The 24,491-nt window shown below is 35.9% G+C and overlaps 1 non-coding gene and 1 pseudogene across 1 annotated transcript; one reads left to right on the plus strand and one right to left on the minus strand.

Moving 5' to 3' along the window:
* Positions 1-24,491, minus strand: part of LOC122491010 — a 75,750-nt pseudogene that overhangs the window by 26,434 nt on the left and 24,825 nt on the right.
* TRNAR-UCG lies at positions 9,185-9,269 on the plus strand. Its single transcript has one exon. It is a non-coding gene; the product is annotated as a tRNA-Arg (tRNA).

The raw sequence follows: 24,491 nt of genomic DNA on the forward strand, positions 1-24,491 counted from the left end.
TATGGTCTTTCCTTCCCAAAGAATCCTCTTTTGCATTTCTTCTAAGGCTGCTTTATTGGTGATGATTCCTTTAATCTTTGTCTAGGAAACTATTTCTTTTATTCTGAATGATAACCTTACTTGTTAGAGTATTCTTGGTTGCAGGTTTTTTCTTTAATCACTTTGAATACATCATGACACTCCCTTCTGGTCTGCAATGTTGATGATGAAAAACAGCTGATAGGCCTTATGGGGTTCTGCTTCTATGTAACTGTTTTCCTTGCCCCTTTTAAAATTCTCCCTTTGTCAGTCTTTTAGCCATTTTAATTACTATACATCGGTGTGGACCTCCTGTAGTTGATTTTGTTAGGGGCACTCTGTGCCTCCTGGATCTGGATTTCTGTTTCCTTTCCCAGACTCAGGAAGTTGCCAGCTATTATTTCTTTAAATACATTTTCTGCCCAATTTTCTCTCTTCTCCTTATGCAATTCCTATAATGCAAATGTTATTATGGTTGGTGGTGTTGCTGAGTTCCCTTAATCTATTCTCATTTTTTTATTCTTTATTTCTTTCTCCTTCTTCAGGTTCGTTCTTTTTCATTACTCTGTCCTTCAAGTCATTCATGTATCTTCTGCTTCCTCTAATCTGCTATTTATTCCCTCTAGTGTATTTGTAATTTCAATTATTGAATTCTTCATCTCTGATTGGTTCTTTTTTTTATATTTTCTCTTTATTGTGGGTTTCACAGAGATCCTCCAGTCTTTTCTCCAGTCCAGTGAGTATCTTTAAGACAATTAAGTTCTCTCTCATATGTATCACTTATCTTTGTTTACCTCTCCTGCTATGATTTTGTCCTGTCTTTCATTTGGGACATATAGAACAGACAAAATGATGAGACAGAGGAATGTTTTAAGAAAGTCAGCTAAGTCTCCTATTCTTGTAAGTAGTGTCCTTTTGAGTATGATGTCCTATAATGCCCCGTAGTAAAATGTTTCCTATCAACCAGAACCTGGCACTTCAGAGTTATCTCCGATGTGTGTTGTGTGCTTTGTGGCTGAGCTGTTTGTCTTTAGTCCAGTCATGTACAATTGTGCTTGTTGCCTGTTGTGGGGAAGGTTTTAGTCTCTGTATTTTTAAAACAATTTTTTATTTATTTTGAGAGGGGCTGCTGAAGGGGCAGGGAGGGAAAGAGAGAATCACAAGCAGGCTCCACACCATCAGCATGGAGCCTGATGCTGGGCTCACTCATGAACCATGAGATCATGGCCTGGGCTGAAATTGACAGTTGGACGATTAATCACCTGAGCCACTCAGGCACCCCTAGTCCCTTTATTGTTAATGACTAGTAGTCTAGAGTAACCTCGGGCCAGAGTTGATTCAGACAAGGCATTTGCCAAAGCTACCATTGTATAGAACTGTAGGACATAATCCCTATGTTGTCCTCTGAGAATCCTTTTTTTTTTTTGTAGGCAGGGCCTGCTCTCAGAACAGATGTCTACTTCCTGTCCAGTGTTGGGGCTACAGTAAGAGTGGTTTAGGTGGGTATCTTCCCTACTCCCCAGGGAAAGGGTTACTTCAAAGTCATATTTGCCTCTGGGCTGCTTGTACACTGTCATGTCTGTGGTATGGCTTTCGATGGACTCTTGCCAAGGTCATGTTTGTGGTGGCCGGTCATGGTGTTAGTAAAGTTTGGACTGGTATGCTTGGAGGATGCCTGTACCATCTTTGGAAAACTGGTGAGAGCTGGTTAGAAGGGATGGACCCACAGAAGAGCACAGGGATGAAGCATGCTATTAGCAAGTTAGGTGGAGAGTGTTCAAGGTAGTTTCTGCAAGTGTCCTTGTATGTGTAAACTGGCACATATTTTCTTTACAAATAACCATAAAACGTATTTAACATGGAAAAATGCATAAATCATATTTAAATATTTCCTAAAATATAATTGAAAAATAAAAATTATAAATTCTGCAGATTATAAGCTTTTATATCACTGCATAATATCTGTCATTCATATTGTCTTCACTACCCACACACACAAAATTGTGGTTGTATTAGAATATATTTAGTTCAAGTTTATAAAATTAAGTCTTATAAACTCGGCTACACAAAGGAACAACAGCAAAATATGTATAAAATCTACAACTGATTAACATTTTCAAAATTTCCCACTGTACAGATTTTCTATTACATTTAGTTGCTTAATAACTACACTCATAAATTTCTATTCTCCAATCTCTTTACCTACATAAAGGTATATGTGAATGTTGAAAAATCCTAATCCACACCTCCATTTCTTCAAGTTCACATATACGGAGTTTGTTTTCTCAGGCAAGTTCTTGTGTCTTTGCAGATATGGATTCCTGTTCTCAGAAATTCTTGAAAATTTCCAAATCTTCTAGAGGCCCAGGAAAGGCCTTGTTCTAGTCATTCGCGTGGGCTGGCTAAGGCAAAGTTAGAGATATTGCCAATCTTTTAACACAGTGAGTACTTTCAATTTTCTATGAAGGACACTTTAACAGTCCACAGATCAAAACTTTAACATTTTTAACAACATCTCTGTCTATAAGCAGTGTCCTAATGAAGTCTTTTACATGGAAATTCAAATGTCTGAGATACTTACCTATAAAAGAAATGTTTGGCAGACTTTTATCTTTAATCAGAGGATATGGCCCTAATGTCCTTGTGCCTATGGTGGCTGAAGTGTGGAAGCCTTATAATCCCTATTTATATGTGTAGAATATCACAAGGGTATTTGTTTACTGGGACAGTGGGAAAAATGCTTCATTTTGGATGCTAATGTGGATAAATTTTCAGTTTTAGTGCCAAAATGTTGATCTTTTCCATCAACAAAATTGCCTCTTCTCTTTTTAAATTATTTTTAAACTTTTGGAAGTATTTTATCTCTTTTAAATATCATGATTTTACTTTAGAATCAGTTCTCAGATACTGAATCCAAAGAAAGCCTATAAAACATTAAAATTTAATGATCATCTCCTTATAGAAGGCCAAAGGATCTACATATTTGTATGTTCCTCCTATGTTTTGACACAATCTTTAGCACTTTGGTCTTTGCAGAAAATAGTGAACTACTTATTTGAAAATACCAATTATAAAACAATCTCAGGAGGCCTGAACTAAGGAACCTAAGTGCATTACTCAAATGCATCATATCCCCTGTGTTTTATCACTAGATAAGTTTACTCAACCTGGCAAAATTTATAATCATCCACAAAATAGAATACATTCTCTCTGTGTGTCCTCTGAGGTATTTTTTCTTTCATTATTTACTTTACATGTAAGGGATCAGTTTTCTTCTCTATTCAACTAAGTACTTATCCCTTGCTTTAATGTAAGATTTTGGTAATGATTTGCAGCAAAATCGTTGAAGTCCCTTTCATTTTGTTTATTTAGCAGTAATTATCAAATTGTTCTTAACTTTGAAATGTGCCTATCAATTCCAGTTATATTACAACTTCAAGTTCCTGTTATTTGCCAAAAGAATAGACACCAAATCAGAGAAAAAAATTTGCAATGTAATCACAAACCTTAATCTAGATTGATTTATATCTGTATTTCATAAATATAGACTAATTTATATTTCTGATCATTAGTATGAATGGAATATTCCTGATACAAAGCTGTATCTAGTATTGATAATGTTTTCCTAGTATGATCATGAAATAAAACCTAATAGTATTTTAGCAACATATGTATATTCAAAAACATTCAGATGATGTCACTTTTTAATGATAGCAATTGTCACATTTTTTCCCTTTAGTTATTTAAATTGCATGGACTGTCACTTAAGAAATAATCCATATTTTTCCAAGGTTGTTTTGACATTAATAGCATTTTACTGCAGTTATTCTTTAACATGGTTCAATTACCGTACTTGAGAAATGTTATATCCTTTTCTGTTTAACAGTTTCTTATGATTCACTGAAGTCTGTGACTGAAATGAAATAGAAAGAAATAGACTACCAAAATTGACAATGTTAAGATTGACAGGTGTGCTAAGAAAGCAAGTCACAGTTGGACCTAGAAGTCATCAGCCAAAGAAAGTCATTGAATCCAAAAAATGCTGCTAACATCAAATTGAACAGCTTTCTTATGTTAGCAACTGTGCTGGAAAATAACAAGGTAAATGCATACAAATTTTATTTTTATTAAAATAGTAAATAGATATAGATATGTAAATATACATAATTATGTAATTATATATACATATATAATTATAATTCAGAGATATACAATTAGCAGTATAAGTCTTAACAATAATCTCATCTCATCCTTCTACGTTATCAGTTCTACTATGACAAGGTAAAATTTCTAATAGTGTAATCATTTATTCTGGTACTTACCTTGATATTTCCAGATAATTTTATATCTCTGTTTTGATCAATTAGAGATGAACATTTAGCTTTTTTACCCCAACACAATACACTTCTGTCTCTGTTTACTCCTTAGTTATATCACACTTTCTGATTGAATCCGTAATTTCATGGGTGTGTTATCTATGTAGTTCACTATGATTCTTTTTTCTTGTGTGCAATGTTGCAAGGTTTGGTTATAATACTGCTTTATGTTTCACCTACAAATTTGCAAACACCAATTGTTATTTTGACCTATTAGTACTGTCATAGTTTAAATACATATACTTTTTGTTTGTCTTATTTGCCCAAAAGGCAGACTTACTATTTTGTTTCTCAGTCTCACTGTTTCACTTGGGTCTGGTTGCACTCTTCCAGGAGCTTATGAAGAAAAGGTGCTAGGAATATTAAACCTTTTTTTTTAATTGCAGTTAACATACAGTGTTAAATTAGTTTCATTGTACAGCTTAGTGATTTGATACTTACATACAACACCCGGTGTTCATCACAAGAACACTCCTCAATCCCCATCACGCCACTCACTTCCCCTCTGGTAACCATCAGTTCTCTAGAGTTAACAGTCTGTTTCCTGGTTCACCCTCTCTTTTTCCCCCTATACTCATTTGCCTTGTTCCTTTAATTTCACATATGAGTGAAATCATATGGCAAATGTCTTTCTCTGACTTAAACTTCGCAAAGCATTAGACTCTCTAGCTCCATCCATATCCTTGCAAATGGCAAGATTTCATTCTTTTTATGGATGAGTAATACTCCACCATGCATATATGCACCACATCTTTTGTTCACCAGCTGATGGACATTTGGACTGTTTCCATAATTTGGTTATTGTAGATAATGCTGCTATAAACATAGGGGTGCATGTAGCCCTTTGATTTAGTATTTTTGTATTCTTTCGGTAAATACCTAGTGGTACAATTGATGGGTCATAGGATAGTTCTATTTTTAACTTTTTAAGGAATCTCCACACCATTTCCCATGGTGGCTGCACCAGTTTGCATTCCCTACAACAGTGCAAGAGAGTCCCCTTTCTCCACATCTGTTGCTTCTTTTGTTGATTTTAGCTATTCTGACAGGTGTGAGGTAATATCTCATTTAGTTTTGATTTGTATTTTGCTTATGAAGGACGAGGAGCATTTTTTTATGTTCCTGTTGGCCATCTGTAGGTCTTCTTTGGAAAAATGTCTATTCATGTCTTCAGCCCATTTTTACTTGTATTATGTTTCACTAGATGCTGTGTTTTGTAGAAGTTCTTTATATGTTTTAGACACTAACCTTTTACCAGATATATCATTTCCAAATAGTTTCTCCCATTCCATAGGTTGCCTTTTAGTTGTGTTGATTTTTTTCCTTCGCTGTGCAGGACCCACAATTATATGATCAATTAATCTTTGACAACGTGGGAAAGACAGTCACTTCAACAAATAGTGTTGGGAAAATTGGACGACTTTCTTATACCATACACAAAAATAAATCCAAAATGGATTAAAGACCTAAATATGAGACATGAAACCATTAGAATCCTAGGGGAGAACACAGGCAGTAACCTCTTTGACATTGGCCATAGCACCTTCTTAATAGGTATGTCTTCTGAGGAAAGAGAAACAAAAGCAAAAATAAACTATTGGGACTTCATAAAAATTAAAATCTTCTGCACAGCAAAGGAAATAATCAACAAAACTAAAATGGAATATTAATCACTTAATCATTTATAAGAAAATACTTTTCTTATTATCTTTCTTATAATCTAATAAATTTATATGTATATAATTACATATATATTAAATATATATATATGCTAGAAAATATAACAGGTTTTTTTTCCTTCACTCCCTGATAGAAAAATGTTTTTAGATTATTCTGTGTATTCTAACAACTAGTATTTGGGAGACCAACGATACTATGATTGTAATTCTTGGTATGCCTAAATCCTGTGTCTTACTCTAAGTCTTTAGGACTTCTCTAAATGTTTTAAATTTAGATATTTGGATTATGCTTTCAAACTGATAATTCCTATCCTTCAGTTCTGGGAAAAAAATTTTTTTTCAGGACTTCGTTGATAAGTCCCTCTATCAACTGTCCATGTTCATTTTTTCTTTGACAGAGTGTGTATCTATTTGAAGTTTCCTTTAATTATCTTTCATTGCCTGCTGTCTGGTCTTTTGCCCTAAAGTATTTTGTTCTTTGACTATATGTTATTCAGAAAAATACTGCTCTTCTCTGCATGGATATAATACATGCAATATGTTGCATTGTTTTTCTTGATTTAAATTTTCTTGTATGCTCTGAATTGTCAGTGTTTCTCCAGACACCTTTATCTGCCTACTGTGCTTTCTGATATTTCCATTAGAAATTTCCTCAAGTGGAATAAATTCATGGCCATCCTTTCAAATTTCAAAATAAGTCATTAAGAAAAACCTTGGAAAGTGTATTTCAATCAGAAGATTTGTTCACTGTAAGGCTTTATTCTAGGGTGATTGAACAAGGGACCTGACATTTTTGAGTGACCTCTAAAATATAGATAGCTTAAGACTTTGTGTCTGGGATAGTTCAGCTTTTTAAATAAATATTGCAAAAAATTCTGCTTAAGGGAATATGCTGAACTGAAGAATTTGGATAAGAGGAATTGGATAGCCAGTCCATATGGAGAATCTTATAATACCTTATATTTTTTCCTTTGGCCCACTGCTACTCTCCATTGTACTTCTGACTTTCTTCAATTTCATATATCTGACCCCTTTTACCAATCCAATTCAGGTCTATCAGAATAAATGATGATTTTTATGTCAAACACTTTGCTTGGAACTATATGCATTACAATACATTACCTTCATTTTAACAGGGAGAATAAATGCATTTTCACGTGCCATATTTAGCTAAATGTTCTTACTGCATACACATTTGGTATTCTCTTTTTTTTTAGAAGCCTCATTATTATTGATAACTCTGACGTTTACTGTAATTAAAATAGTTACATTCTCTTTTTCCTATTTTCTTTTTGCCACGGGTAGATTAAGAAAATTAAACTTGAATTTTATTTTAATGTAACTTATACTAAATTATTATATATAGAAACTATCCTTCCACTGATTTTCCTTTTAAAGAAATAGCTATATTGTGGTAGGATATACATGCAATAAAATCACCGTTTAAAATGTACACTATATTTGGGGCACCTGGGTGGCTCAGTTGGTTAAGCGTCTGACTGGCTCACGTCATGATCTCATGGTCCATGAATTTGAGCCCCGCGCCGGACTCTGTGCTGACAGCCTCGGAGCCTGCTTCAGATTCTGTGTCTCCCTGTGTCTCAAAAATGAACATTATAAAAATGTTTTAAATAAAAAAAGTAAATGTACAGTATATTTTAGTTTATTCAGAATTGCACTACTATCACCACTATTATAAAACACTTATAACACCCCAAAAGGAAACACTGTACACATAAGCACTTATTACCCACATCCCTCTACCCTCCTAGCTCTAGACCAACACTATTTTATTTTTATTCTCTATGAATTTCCCTATTCTGGACCCTTCATATAAATGGAGTAGTTTGTGGTATTTGTTATGGACTTCTTTCATATACCATAACGTTTTCTTTTTTCCTTTTTGAGATGTAAATGATATACAACATTGTGTAAGTTTAAGCACTTGATAAAGCATATATAAACTTTGACAGGTAACACCTTCACTACCTCACATAATTTCCTATTTTGCATACGTAGTGGTGCCATTTAAGATCTTCTTCTTAACACTATTGTATCACCATGCTATACATTATATCACCAGAACTTATTCATTACAACAGAAATTTGTACCCTTTCACCAATATCTCACCACTTCTGACCTTAATTTTCAAAGTATCATTTTTACATTATAATCAAAGTTTGTATGTGTTCCATAAAATGATATATAGATACACATACAAACACACACAGCAGGTATGGTTATTCCATCAAGGCATTCATAATATTTAAGTATAAAAATTTATATTAAAAATGGGAATACAGGACTTTAAGAGAAAAAGTACAACTTTGAAGTATTAACAGTAAATTTTAAATAATTATACATTTCTGTTTGTAGATCAAAATAGATCATATGACAAAGAATATATTTCTCCATTTAATTTCCAAAAGAAAAACAACCTTATGTTGAATAAAAATCACTTGTATGTTCAATATCAGATGTAATTGGCCAATGGTATCATTAAAACCTACAAACATCAAACATTTTCTACAAGTATAGTTCCATGTGAAAATGATATTAAGAGAAATGCTCTGACAAAGCCTGTTCATGTAATAGCAAGTGAGTATGGCAACTAAGCTCAGTAAAACTAGTAATTCCCATCTTTTAAAACCTTGTTTAGAGATACTTTTGTTTTTCAGTGAACAGCCATTCATGGAGTTGAACAGTTTCCATAGGAAACATAGGAAGGCCCTGAACTCACCTCCTGGATGAAACACACCACATTATAACTATACAATAATTCCTCCTGAAGAAGAATTGAGGGCACATTAAACATCTTCTACACAACTAAAGATAGAATAGCAAAAGAGAACAAGAGACACTGTAACAAAGGAAACTCCAAAGCAGTGGAATGGTCATAGGGAGGGATAGCATTGAGCAACCAGGCATAGATTCCTCTGTCTCTGGAAATAGGAAAATAGCCACAGTTTAAAAGAGCAACTAGCACAAGAAAGACAAAACTAGAACTACACCAAGCAATGCAAAGTGCTACAAGAACACGCTCCAGGTATCAGGGAGTGGAGTGGGTGGGAAACTGTTACTACCCCACCTTAAAAGCCTAGACTAGGGGCGCCTGGGTGGCTCAGTCGGTTGAGCATCTGACTTCGGCTCAGGTCGCGATCTCGCGGTCCGCGAGTTCGAGCCCCGCGTCGGGCGCTGGGCTGATAGCTCGGAGCCTGAAGCCTGCTTCCGATTCTGTGTCTCCCTCTCTCTCTGTCCCTCCCCCGTTCATGCTGTGTCTCTCTCTGTCTCAAAAATAAATAAACGTTTAAAAAAAAAAAAAAAAAAAAAAGCCTAGACTAGAGTGGGGTCCAGATGCTATTATCAACAGATCTGGTGCTCAGGGTGAGTTGGCAAACACCGTGAGCACAGAGTTCTCAAGCCCACACCATCCTGTGTGGTGCTGGAACATAGAAAATAAACCATGGGTTGTTTTATCTTTTGTATTATGTATGAATTAAAAATTATAAATTTTTTTTTTTTACTTTGTGGTTTTCATTTTTGTACTTTCTATTTTTTTTGTCATCTTCTTATTTTCTTCATTCAGGAAAAAGCCAGAATTCAAAAGAATAACTAACATAAAAACATAGCTCCTGCCAGATACCAAAGAAAGGATACATAAGAACACTGCAGCAAGTTTAAGAGGAACCATTCTGCCTAAATTAGAATAAGTCAAGACATCTCTTAGATAACATCAAGTGAACAAACATTCATATTATAGGGGTCCCAGTAGAATAGAGAAAGGGGTAGAAAATTGATTTGAAGAAATAATAGCTGAAAACTTCACTAACCTACCTCAAGGTCCAAGAAGTACTGAGAGTTCCAAACAAGATATATGCAAGGAGGTCCACAGCACATCACATCATAATTAAAACATCAAAGACAAAGAAATTGTAAAATCACAAAAAAAGAAGCAAAAAGTGACCTACGTGGGAAAACCTGATTTTTCAGCAGAAACCTTGTAAGCCACAAGGGAAAGACATGATTAATTTAACATGTAGAAAAGGGGGTGGGGGTAGGAAACATACACCTACCAATGAGAATAGTCTACCCAAGGAGGCTCCATGCTGCCAGTGAAGGGCTCAACACAAGGCTCAATCTCATGAACCGTGAGATCATGACCTCAGCCAAAATCAAGAGGCAGATGCTCAACTGAGCCACCCAGGTGCCCCTATACACATTCTTTTCAGGTATACATGGAACATTCTCCAGAATAGATTACGTGTTAGGGCACAAAACAAGCCTGAATAAATTTAAAAGAGGAAATTAAAAAAATATATATATGGAGACAAATGAAAATCAAACCAGTCCAAAATCTTTGGGAGGCAGCAAAAGCCATTCTAAGCGAAAAAACATATAATAATACAGGCCTACCTCAAGGAACAAGAAAAAGCTCAAATAAACCATGTAACCTTATACAGAAAGGAACTAGTTTCCTCTTTGATTGCTTTGTTGACACATTGGTTGTTTAGTATCCCATTGTTTAGCCTCCAAGTGTGTGTGTTATTTCCAGGCTTTTTCTTGTGATTTCTAGTTTCATACTACTGTGATTGGTAAAGATGCATAGTAGGATTTCAATTTTTTTTAATTGATTTACTGTTCCATTTTCCAAGGTAGAAAGCTCAGTAATTGAAAATTACCTCAACCCTCTCCCTCTTTATGACTGACTGACTGAAAATTCCTGTTGATTATACCTCAGAAAAGTGTTTCAAGTACAACTTATCCTTACCAGGCCCATTGTCTTGGACTTTGTTCAGAAATTGAAGACAACACAAAGAAATGGGAAAACATTCCATGATCATGGATTGGAAGGACAAATATTGTTAAAATGTCTATACTACCCAAAGCAATCTACACATTTAATGAAATCATTATCAAATTATCACCAGCATTTTTCATAGAGCTAGAACAAACAATACTAAAACTTGTATTAATCACAAAAGACCCCAAATAGCCAAAGAAATCTTGAAGTCCAAAATTGTGATGCCTCCAGCTTTGCTTTTCTTTTTCAAGTTATATTACAACATTGTAGTGATCAAGACAGTATGGTACTGCCACAAAAATAGACATGTAGATCAGTGGAACAGAATAGAAAACCCAGAAGTGGACCCACAGTTAATGGTGAACTCATCTTTGACAAAGTAGGAAAAATATCCAATAGAAAACAGTCTATTCAACAAATGGTGTTGGGAAAACTGGGCCACTTTCTTACACCATACACACAAAAAAAAATTCAAAATGTATGAAAGAACTAAATGTGAGACAGGAAACCATCAAAATCCTAGAGGAGAACACAGGCAGCAACCTGTGCTTTCTGACCTCAGGCATAGCAACTTCTTACTAGGTGTATCTCCTGAGGCAAGGGAAACAGAAGCAAAAATGGACTATTGGGACTGAATCAAATAAAAACTTCTTCACAGTAAAGGAAATAATCAACAAAACTGAAAGGCAGTCCATGGAATGTAAGAAGATATTTGAAAATGACATATTGGAAAAAGGGTTAGTATCCAAAATCTATAAAGAACTTACCAAACTCAACAACCAAAATCAAATAATTCAGTTAAGAAATGGGCAGAACACATGAATAGACATTTTTCCAAAGAAGACATCCAGATGGCTAACAGACACATGAAGAGATGTTCAACATCACTCATCAGGGAAATATAAGTAAAAACTACAATGAGATATCACTTCACACTTGTTGTAATGGCTAAAATTAACAACTCAGGAAATAGATGTTGGTGAAGATGCAGAGAAAGGGGAACGTTTTTGCACTGCTGGTAGGAATGCAAGCTGGTATAGTCACTCTGGAAAACAGTATAGAGGTTCCTCAAAAAGTTAAAAATAGGGGCAACTGGGTGGTTCAGTCGGTTAAAGTCTGTCTCAGTTTTTGGCTCAGGTAATGTTGTTGTGGTTTTGTGAGTTTGAGCCCTGGGTTCATCTGGAAGTGCAGAGACTGCTTGGGATGCTCTCTTTCCATCTCTGCCCCTCCCTCATATGTATGTTCTCTCTCTTAAAATAAATAAACTTTAAAAAATTTTAAGTTAAAAATAGAACTATCCTACAACCCAGCACTTGCACTACTCGGTATTTACACAAAGGATACAAAAATACTCATTTGAAGGGGAACATGCACCTCAATATTTATAGCAACATTATCAACAATAACCAAATTATGCAAAGGGGCCAAAGCCTCATTGATGAATGGATATGTATGTGTACATACACCACATCTTCTATATCCATTCATCAAATATATATATATATATACACACACACACACACACACATACACATATATACATACATATATACATATATATTTGATATATATATGACTAATATATATATATATATATATATAATGGACTATTACTCAGCCATCAAAAAATGAAATCTTGCCATTTGTAATGACATGGATGGAGCTAGAGTCTATTATGCTAAGCAACATAAGTCAGAGAAAGAAAATACCATATGATTTCACTCGTATATGGAATTTAAGCAATGAACATGGGCAGGGGGAGAGAGAAGCAAACTGTAAAAACAGATTCTCAACTATAGAGAATAAACAGGGTTGCTGGAGAAAAGGTGGGCAGTGGGGTGGGTTAAATGGGTGATGGGCATCAAGGAGGGCACTTGTAATGAGTGCTAGGTGTTATAAGTAAGTGAAAAATCACTAAATTCTACTTCTGAACTATCACACTGTATGTTAATCAACTAGAATCTAAGTAAAAACTTGAAACTGCAAAAGAAAGAAAAGGAAAAGCGGCATGGTGATTGGTGGCTGTGGGCTCTGCCTCTCTCTGCCTGTAGCAATGCCCTGTTCTTGGCTAGGATTTTCTCATGATTCCACATCTCTCAGCACAGATTTCTTATGGTTCTCTGAAATGTGGCTGCTCAAACTCCCCCTTCCTCAAGGTAAATACCTAGGAGTGGAATTGCTAACATGGGCTACCTCAACAAACAAATCAAAGCTCACCTGGTGCAGGGTCCAAAACATCATTACAAGTAGGGAGATAAAGTAACCAAACTCACAACAAGAGACAGCAAGTAACATTCTCCAAAAACCTCCTGAAGGGTCAGGCCCTGGACAGTGTATAACTACCCTCTTTAAAATAATAGTGCTTGCAGGTGCAGGGCACATAACAAGCTTTTAAAACACAGAAGGGACAGAAAACTAGCCAAAATGATGAAAAAGAATTCTCCTCAAGAAAGATTCCAGGAAGAAATGACAGCTAAAGAATTGCTCAAAACAGTTATAAACAATATAACTGAACAAGAATTTGGAATAATAGTCATAATAATTGCTGTGCTTGAGAAAAAGCATAGAAGACAGCAGAGAGTCTATTGCTGCAGAGATAAAGGAACTAAAAATAGTAATGATGAATTTAAAAATGCTATCAGTGAGGTGCAAAATAAAACAGAGGCGGTCACAGCAAGGATTAAAGAGGCAGAGGGGAGAATAAGTGAAATAGAAGATAAAATTATGGAAAAATAGGAAGCTGAGTAAAAGAAAAAATTCTGGATCATGAGGGGAGAATTAGAGAACTAAATGATTCAGTGAAATGGAAAAATATCTGTACCATAGGAGTTCCAGAAGAAGAAGAAGAGAGAGAAAGGGGCTGAAGGTGTACTTGAACAAATCATAGCTGAGAACTTCTCCAATCTGGTGAAGGAAATAGACATTGAAATCCAGGAGGCGCAGAGAACTCCCTTCAGATATAACTTGAATCAATCTTCTGCATGACGTATCATAGTGAAACTGGCAAAAGATATAAAGATAAAGATGCAAAAACAAAGAGATAAAAGATAAAAAGATAAAGAGAATTCTGAAAATAGCTAGGGGTAAACAGGGCTTAACATGTAAGGGCAGACACATAAGTGTAGGAGACCTATCTACTGAAAGTTGGCAGGCCAGAAAGGACTGGCAAGATCTTCAATGTGATGAACAGGAAAAATATGCAGCCAAAAATCCTTTATCCAGCAAGCCTGCCATCCAGAATAGAAAGAGAAATAAAGGTTTTCCCAAAAAACAAACAAAACAACTTAAGGAATTAATCACCACTAAACCATATCTATAAGAGATCCTAAGGGGGACTCTGTGAGTGAAATGTTTCAAGGACCACAAAGGACCAGAGACATCACTACAAACATGAAACCTACAGGTAGCACAATGGCTCTAAACCCATATCTTTCAATAATAACACCGAATGTAAATGGACTAAATGCTCCAATCAAAAGACATAAGGCATAAGAATGGATTAAAAAACAAGAACCATCTATTTGCTGTCTATAAGAGACCCGTTTTAGACCTGAGGACACCTTCAGATTGAAATTGAGGGGATGGAGAACTATCTATCATGCTACTGGATAGATAAAAGAAAGCTGGAGTAGCCATACTTACATCAGGCGAACTAGACTTTTAACTAAAGGCTGTAACAAGAGATGAAGAAGGGCATTATATCATAGTTATGTGGTCTATCCATCAAAAAGAGCTAAAAATTCTAAATGTGTATACATTGAATTCAGGAGCACCCAAATATATAAAACAATCACAAACATAAGCAATCTTATTGGTAAGAATGTGGTAATTGCAGGGGACTTTAATACTCCACTTACAACAATGGACATATCATATAGACAGAAAATCAGTAAAGAAACAATGGCCCTGAATGATACCCTGGACCAGATGGACTTGACAGATATATTTAGAACTTTTCATCCTAAAGCAGCAGAATATACATTCTTCTCTAGTGTACCTGAGACATTCTCCAAGATAGATCACATACTGAGTCACAAAACAACCCTCAATAAATATAAAAGAATTGAGATCATACCATGCACACTTTCAGATCACAATGCTATGAAACTTGAAATCAACCACGGGAAAATGTTTGGAAAACCTCCAAATTCATGGACGTTAAAGAACATCCTACTAAGGAATGAATGGGTCAGCCAGTAAATTAAAGAAGAAATTAAAAAATATATGGATACAAATGAAAATGAAAATGCAACAATACAAACCCTTTGGGATGCAGCAAAGGCAGTCCTAAGAGGAAAATACAATGTAATACAATACATTGTAATCCAGGCCTATCTCAAGAAACAAGAAAAATCCCCAATACAAAATCTAACAGCACACCTAAAAGAACTAGAAGCAGAACAAAAATAACAAAAAACTGAAACCCAGCAGAAGAGAAATAATGAATATCAGAGCAGAAATAAACAATATAGACTCAAAAAAAAGTAGAACAGATTAATGAAACTAAGAGTTAGTTTTTTGAAAAAAAAATGACAAACTTTAGCCAGCCTTCTCAAAAAGAAAACAGAGAGGACCCCAATAGGTAAGATCACGAATAAAAATGGATTTATCACAACCAATCCCTCATAGTACAAGCAGTTATCTGAGAACACTATGAAACATTCTATACGAAAAAACTGGACAACCTGAAAGAAATGGAAAAATTCCTAAACACCTACACACTACCAAAACTCAAGCAGGAAGAAATAGAAAATTTGAACAGACCCATAACTAGTGAAGAAATTGAATCAGTTATCAAAAATCTCCCAACAAATAAGAGTCCTGGACCAGATGGCTTCCCTGGGGAATTATACCAGACATTTAAAGCAGAGTTAATACCTATTCTTCTCGAGCTGTTCCAAAAAAATAGAAATGGAAGGAATACTTCCGGACTCATTCTATTGAAGCCTACATTACTTAGATTCCCAAACCAGAGACCCCACTATAAAAGAGGATTTCAGGCCAATATCCCTGATGAACATGGCTGCAAAAGTTCTCAACAAGATACTAGTAAATCGAATTCAACATCATGTAAGTGAATTATTCATCATGATCAAGTGGGATTCATTCCTGGGCTGCAGGACTGGTTCAATATTCACAAATCAATCAATGTGATACATCACATTAATAAAAGAATAAGAACCATATTATCCTGTCAATAGATGCAGAAAAAGCATTTAACAAAATACAACATCCTTTCTTAATTAAATCCTCAAGATAGGCAGAATAGAAAGAACATACTTAAACATAAAAGCCACATATGAAAAGCCCATAGCTAATATCATCCTCAATGGGGAAAAACTGAGCTTTCCCCCTGAGATCAGAAACATGACAGTGATGTTCACTCTCACTACTGTTGTTTAACATAGTGTTGGAAGTCCTAGAATCAGAAATCAGACACAATGAAATAAAAGGCATCAAAATTGGTAAAGAAGAAGTCAAACTTTCACTTTTCGCAGACATCATGATACTCTACATAGAAAACCCAAAAGACTCCACCAGAAGACTGCTAGCACTGATAACATGAATTCAGCATGGTAACAGGATACAATATCAATGCACAGAAAGTGGTTGCATTTTTATACACCAATAATGAAGCAACAGGAAGAGAAAGCAAGAAATATCCCATTTACAATTGCAGCAAGCACCATAAAATACCTAGGAATAAACCTAACCAAAGATGTAAAAGATCTGTATGCTGAAAACTATAGAAATCTCCTGAAGGAAATTGAAGGCGGAAAAAAAAATGGAAAAACATTCCATGCTCATGGATTAGAAGAATAAATATTGTTAAAATGTCAATACTACCCAAAGCAATCTACACATTCAATGCAACCCCAATCAAAATTGCACTGGCATTCTTCTCAAAGCTAGAACAAACAATCCTAAAACTTGTATGGAACCACAAAAAGACCCCGAATAGCCAATGTAATATTGAAGAAGAAAACCAAAGCAGGAGGCATCACATTCCCAGACTTTAGCCTCTACTACAAAGCTGTAATCATCAATACAGTATGGTATTGGTACAAAAACACATAGACCAATGGAATAGAATAGAGAACCCAGAACCCACAAATGTATGGCCAACTAATCTTTGACAAAGCTGGAAAGAGTATCCAATGGAAAAAAAGACAGTCTCTTTATCAAGTGGTGCTGGGAGAGCTGGACAGCAATGTGCAGAAGAATGAAACTAGACAACTTTCTTACACCATTCACAAATATAAACTCAAAATGGATGAAGGACCTAAACATGAGACATGAAACAATCAAAACTTTAGAGGAGAAAGCAGGCAACAACCTCTTTGACCTCAGCTGTGGCAATTTCTTACTCAAAACATCTCCAAAGTCAAGGGAATTAAAAGCATAAATGAAATATTGGGACCTTATCAAGATAAAAAGCTACTGCACTGCAAAGGAAACAATCAACAAAAGTAAAAGGCAACCGATGGAATGGGAAAAGATATTTGCAAATGACATATCGGATAAAGGGCTAGTATCCAAAATTGGTAAAGGGCTAGTTACCAAAATTGGTAACTCACCAACCTCCATACCCAAAAAACAAATAATCCAGTGAAGAAATGGGCGAAGACACGAATAGGCACTTCTCCAAAGAAGACATCCAGATGGCCAACTGACACATGAAATTATGCTCAACGTCACTCATCATCAAGGAAATACAAATCAAAGCCACATTGAGATATCACCTCACACAAGTCAGAGTGGCTAAAATGAATAACTAAGGAAACTACAGATGCTGGCGAGCATATGGAGAAACAGGAACCTTCTTGCACTATTGGTGGGAATGCAAACGGGTGCAGTCCCTCTGGAAAACAGTGTGGAGGTTCCTCAAAAAGTTAAAAATAGAACTACCCTACAACACAGCAATAGCACTAGTAGGAATTTACTCAAGGGATACAGGAGTGCTGATGCATAGGGGCACATGTACCCCAATGTTTATAGCAGCGCTATCAGCAGTAGCCAAATTATGGAAGGAGCCTAAATGTCCATCAACTGATGAATAGATAAAGAAGTGGTGGTTTATATATGCAATAGAATACTACTTGACAATGAGAAAGAATGAAATCATGCCATTTGCAGCAACATAGATGGAACTAGAGGATATTATGCTAAGTGAAACAAGTCAGTCAGAGAAAGACAGATATCCTATGTTGTCACTCATATGTGGATCTTGATAAACTTAACAGAAGACCGGGGGTTGGGGGGAGAAGGGGAAAAAATAGAGACAGAGGGAAGCAAACTGTAAGAGATTATTAAATACAGAGAAAATAATGAGGGCTGATGGGGAGTATGGGAGGGGGGAAATGGGTGATGGGCATTGAGAGGGCACTGGTTGGGATGAACACTGGGTGTTGTGTGTAACCCAATTTGACAATAAATTATATCAAAAACTTTTTTTAAATAAAAGATATAATGCAGGAAAAAAAAGAAACTGCAAAAAAAGTATTCAATCCTCTGTATCTGTAAATTTGTACAATGTGCTTTGATATTCATGTACTGTATTTCTCACCAAAAACTTTTTCCCCAACATCTTACGCTGATGAAGCCCAACCCTTCGATGTTAACAAGCATTAAATATCATTAGGCTTAGCCCTTCAGTAGGCAGATGAGAAAACCTGAATTCAGAGGAACTAAATCCCTACAACTGAATGGTACGATTTTCCAAAGACAGGTAGCTTGTTACTATAGGGCTGGGACTAGAACCCAGATCTGCTGATTCCCCCATCCTGAGGTCTAAATGACAAGGTACCTTAGTAAAGTTATCCAAAAGAATGCCATAGAATTTTTAGCCCAAATCCGAGTTTTAAAGTAAGAGTGTAAGTTATTTCATCTCTGAGCAAGCAGTTTGACAAGGCTCATTAAGCTGAAACTATTATTGAAGTTATTCATCTTTTGAAATGTTAGATTTCTTTTGAGACATTAAAGACAGTTCTAAATTACTCCTGTGATGTAATTTTATATTGTATCACTCTAAGTAACTTCACTTTACCAGTTCTAAAACTTTGTCTTAATGTTTTTCTGATCACAATACTCTTTAAAATTATCTATCGATTGTTTTACTTTGTTCTTGTCTCTTTCCACTAAGTATACTATAGATTTCATAAAAGCAAGAACTTGTCTGCTTTGTTTGTTGCAGTAACTCAAGAATGCAGAATACTGGATACTGTTGACACTTAATACATATTTTTCAATAAATTGCTTCAGTGGTTTATTGAAAATTTTTTGAAATGCATTCTAATTACTGAAATAGAAATGACTAGCTTCAAGACCATGACTGTGAGTCATCTTTAAAAATTATTACATTTAAAAGACATTTTAAAGCAAATAAAATTGTCACTCAAAAATATACTAACAATATCAGTACTAACAATATTAAACAATCTTATTCCTTACACCAGGTTCAAAGTACTTGTAACGGAACCAAAGTTTATCTGCCCAGTGTCCAGAAAAGCCAATTACTGAGGCATAAGTATGCAACAAGGAAAGGGGTTATTTGAGAGGCAGCCAAACAGGAGAAAGACAAGGCAAGCCTCAAACCACATCCCAGAAAGGAGGAGAGTGAGGGCAACTGGAAGGCAAACAAAAAAAGGTCTGGGTAAAAAGTTGCAGTTGCCCTTCTTAATCCAAATAACCCTTTGGTTAGGCTTCCAACCCCCACTTTCTTTTCATCATTTCTCATTCTTGAGGCAATTGGGATGATGACCTCTCTAGTTACTTCCTGCTGAAATGGGGTGAAGATCACGATTATAGGAATTGAATCCTTCTTCACTCATTTATACATATTCTTTAGCTCAAGGTTGAATCCCAACATTCCGAATTAACAAGATTTTTTGTACTTTGGTTAATAGTGCTTATACTATGTTTTATCTAGAGCCTTAGCGAAGATTTGTTGCAACTAAATAGCTTGTTGTACTTACGGATGGATTTCTTTGGATCACTTCTCCCAAATAGTTCTAGGTCCCTCAGAGGCTTGTTGGTCCAACCAGTGTTCTTGTTGATGTTCTCCTTGCTGACAAGGTATAGGGAACCTGTGGATTCTTTGTAACTTCAGTGTGATGAATCCACAGCTTAAATCCCTTATGATTTCACTGAAGAATTGGTAGTTAACAGCACCTCATAAAAGTATTGTCCAACAAAGTTGGATTTGGTTCTCTGGGTGCTTGCTCTTCCAAGTCTTTAATAAGTCTCCAGGATTCAGGTGGTATAAAAGCACATCTGTGGGGTACATAAACCTGATGAAGTAAATTTATGTACTTAATGTACCTGATAGTATCTAATTCTCTAATGTGAGCCCCACCAAGTCATGAAAGGAGTGTCAAAAAAAGTCTTCCATATAACATTTCACAGGGGCTTAAACCAAGCCTACTTCTAGAGGCTACTCTTACCTTACCTCAGGGTAATTAGTAAGGCTTTTTCCCAAGTTAAGTTGGTTTCTCGGCATATCTTTGCCAAACTTCATTTTTTCTGTTTTTCCGAATTGTTGAGGGCATTCAGGAAGGGTAACTTCCATTGAACGCCCAAGGATTGGACACTACTTGTGTGATTTTTGCCATAAATACTGCTCCATTGTTTTTCTGCATGGTTAGAGGTAATCCAAACCTAAAAATTATTTTGCTTAAAAATTTTACAACTTCTAAAGTTTTCTCTGAATAGTATGGAAAAGCTTCAACTCAGCTTGTAAAGGTGTCCACAAATGCCAGCAAATATCTGAGTGAAATCATATGGTACTTATCTTTCTCATTCTGACTTACTTCATTTGCTATAATACCCTCTAATTCCATCCATGCTGTCACAAGTGGCAAAATCCCATACTTTTTTTTATGGCTAACAAAACAGACAAAAAACATAAGACAAAATAGAATCAGACAAAAATATACAGATAACTGTTGCCAGAGGGAAGGGGTAGTGGGAGGATGGGAAAAATGGTTGAAAGAAAGTAGAAAGTAGAGGCTTCCAGATGTATAATGAGTAAGTTATGGGGATAAAAGGTATAGCATAGGAAATACAGTCAATAATATTGTAATAGCATTGTACGGAGACAGAATGTAGCTACACTAGTCATAAGCATAAGGTATAGAGATGTTGAATCACTATGTTGTAGACTTAAACTCATATAACATTACATGTCAACTGTACTCCGATTAAAAATGTTAAAAAATAGATCAGCAAATATTGAAAATTACCTGTTTTCGGCACCATGGTAAAGTCTGCCAGGTAAAGATGCCTCTAAGTTGTATAGCTTTTAGAACTGCTGGGGCTGCTGTTTAAGATTGTTTTTAGCAAAAATGTCACATTTTTAAAACAGGTCTCTGAAGATTGGGACCTTTATATATTTCTGGATCTACTGGAGTAGCACCTCACCCATAATGGGTGCTTTGGTGAATATGGTTAATTATTTCTTCCATAAGAAGTTCTGGGATAAGGATTTCTTATATTTTTAGCCATATTTAGTGCAAACACGGTGTCTAAGTCCCATTTTTTGCTCATCTTAGGACCTCCAGGGAATTCTAGAGTTGCTATTTAGTGAAGTCTGTGTCTGGTACTGAAATCATTATAGAGTTTTGGAATCTTGTATAGGCTGCCATCTTGGCAGCTTAATCTGCCCAATTGTTCTGGGGTCCTCCGCAATGGACAAGAGCTGAGTCATCACTGTATCTAGCTCTTCATTGTCCTTGATCCAGAAGACTGTTCCCTACCATGAACATCTCAGTCTGGATTTTACAATTGCTGATCTATCAAATCAGGACAGCTGGAATAAACATATTCAATTACCTGTAGGTATCTGGTGATCTTTCTGAATAGCCCATACAGCTGCAGGCATGAAGATTGTCTAAGGCCATTGTGGCAATTTTTCTCTGAATATTACCTCCAGTTGCCTAGCTTCAGGTGGCAGGGCTACAGGAAAAAATAGTACTTTTAGTTCTCAATGATTATAAATAAAGAGAATGGGACAAAATTGGAAACCTTAGTTTGAATAGTCATATCCAGACCTAGAGGAAATCAGAATTTAGGATCCAGTCCAGTTTTATAGGCAAACAAACATTCAAAGACAGTTAATCAGAAGTAGGATCTAACATACACAAAGGTGTGTTACTGAAAGGTAGTTCTCTAAAATCAGCTTCATTTCCACCAAAGATAGTCAAATTAAGACTAATTTTTAAAATAAGTCCACTTTTCAGCAACATGCAGGTTGAAACTAGACCACTTTCTCACACCATTCACAAAAATAAACTCAAAATGGATAAAGGACCTGAATGTGAGACAGGAAACCATCAAAACCCTAGAGGAGAAAGCAAGAAAAGACCTCTCTGACCTCAGCCGTAGCAATCTCTTACTCGACACATCCCCAAAGGCAAGGGAATTAAAAGCAAAAATGAATTACTGGGACCTTATGAAGATAAAAAGCTTCTGCACAGCAAAGGAAACAACCAACAAAACTAAAAGGCAACCAACGGAATGGGAAAAGATATTTGCAAATGACATATCGGACAAAGGGCTAGTATCCAAAATCTATAAAGAGCTCACCAAACTCCACACCGGGAAAATCAAATAACCCAGTGAAGAAATGGGCAGAAAACATGAATAGACACTTCTCTAAAGAAGACATCCGGATGGCCAACACGCACATGAAAAGATGCTCAACGTCGCTCCTCATCAAGGAAATACAAATCAAAACCGCACTCACATATCACCTCACGCTAGAGTGGCCAAAATGAACAAATCAGGAGACTATAGATGCTGGAGAGGATGTGGAGAAACGGGAACCCTCTTGCACTGTTGGTGGGAATGCAAATTGGTGCAGCCACTCTGGAAAACAGTGTGAAGGTTCCTCAGAAAATTAAAAATAGACCTACCCTATGACCCAGCAATAGCACTGCTAGGAATTTACCAAAGGGATACAGGAGTACTGATGCATAGGGGCACTTGTACTCCAATGTTTATAGCAGGACTCTCAAGAATAGCCAAATTATGGAAAGAGCCTAAATGTCCATCAACTGATGGATAAAAAAATTGTGGTTTATATACACAATGGAGTACTACGTGGCAATGAGAAAGAATGAAATATGGCCCTTTGTAGCAACGTGGATGGAACTGGAGAGTGTGATGCTAAGTGAAATAAGCCATACAGAGAAAGACAGATACCATATGGTTTCACTCTTATGTGGATCCTGAGAAACTTAACAGAAACCCATGGGGGAGGGGAAGGAAAAAAAAAAGAGGTTAGAGTGGGAGAGAGCCAAAGCATAAGAGACTCTTAAAAACTGAGAACAAACTGAAGGTTGATGGGGGGTGGGAGGGAGGGGAGGGTGGGTGATGGGTATTGAGGAGGGCACCTTTTGGGATGAGCACTGGGTGTTGTATGGAAACCAATTTGACAATAAATTTCATATATTGAAAAATAAAAAAAAAGAATAAGTCCACTTTTAACAAACTTGGCCTAAGCACAGAAAGAATAATGATTGGCCACATTGTTGTTTAATTTGTTTTGTTACAACTTTTCATTCCTTTAAGAGGAATTTCAAATTACTTTTAAGAGACTTTTGGGGCTAAAAAGCCAAACCAAATATTTGCCATCAGAGTTTTGCCTGTAATACCTATACGTTTTGATGGATTCCTCTCTTCTCAAGGTCCTCAAAACATCCTGAGGATCTGGCACCTGCCAGGAAGTGACCCTCTTTACTCACCTGGCAAGGCTGTTGGAAACCATGTAATAAACAAGGTAACAGGCTGATTTTTCCAAGAGATTTCATTGGCTCCATAATACCAACCTTAGTTCCTTAAAGCTGTAAGGTCATATCTGAGTCTATGCATTTCTCCCTAAATATTACATTCCAGTCAAATCTTTGGTAATATGACCAACATTTCCAATGGTGTCCTATCATAAGGAGAACAGATCCTTGTAGAACTTCTGCAAATAAATGCAGTGCCATGAAAATATAAGAATACTCAGTTTCTGAATTCTGGAGGGAGGAAAAGGTATTTGTTACCAAATTTCTTTAAGTTATACATAGCTTACAAGAAACAGTTTCCTTAAATCTGGAAGAGTAAACAGACAATCAGCAGTGTTTTTAATGAGAGTCATAGTATTTTTTTTTTCATATTCTCTAGTAATCCCTGGAGGTATTGAGTTGGTAGTTCTTTTAAATCAGGAACCTCAATGTATAGCTCTTTGACAGTCTTCCAAAGTTGACAAAATTGAAATCTTTAGAATCTTTGGCTGTTTTTGCTCTCATTTCTAACCTTGCTCCTGCCTTCATTAGATAAATCAGATAATCCAGCTCCCTAGCAGTGATTGGTGAGCTATTTAACCATTGGCTTTGTTTCCAGAGCTGAAGGTAAAGATCTTTAGGAATCTGGGAAGCTTCTGTGGATAGCCTTGGATAGACATATTGCTGAACATAACAGTGTACTTTCTCAATAGCTGGAGGGAAATTTGATCTATTGTTTTTTCCAGGAACCACCTTTAATCTTTCTGATAATGATTTCAGAAACCACTTCAAGTACATAAATATTTGAATCTGGGCAGTTACTATGGCATTGCTAACAGTTCTTTGCCT

Source organism: Prionailurus bengalensis, chromosome C2 (genome assembly GCF_016509475.1).
Source record: "Prionailurus bengalensis isolate Pbe53 chromosome C2, Fcat_Pben_1.1_paternal_pri, whole genome shotgun sequence".
Lineage (NCBI taxonomy): Eukaryota > Metazoa > Chordata > Mammalia > Carnivora > Felidae > Prionailurus > Prionailurus bengalensis.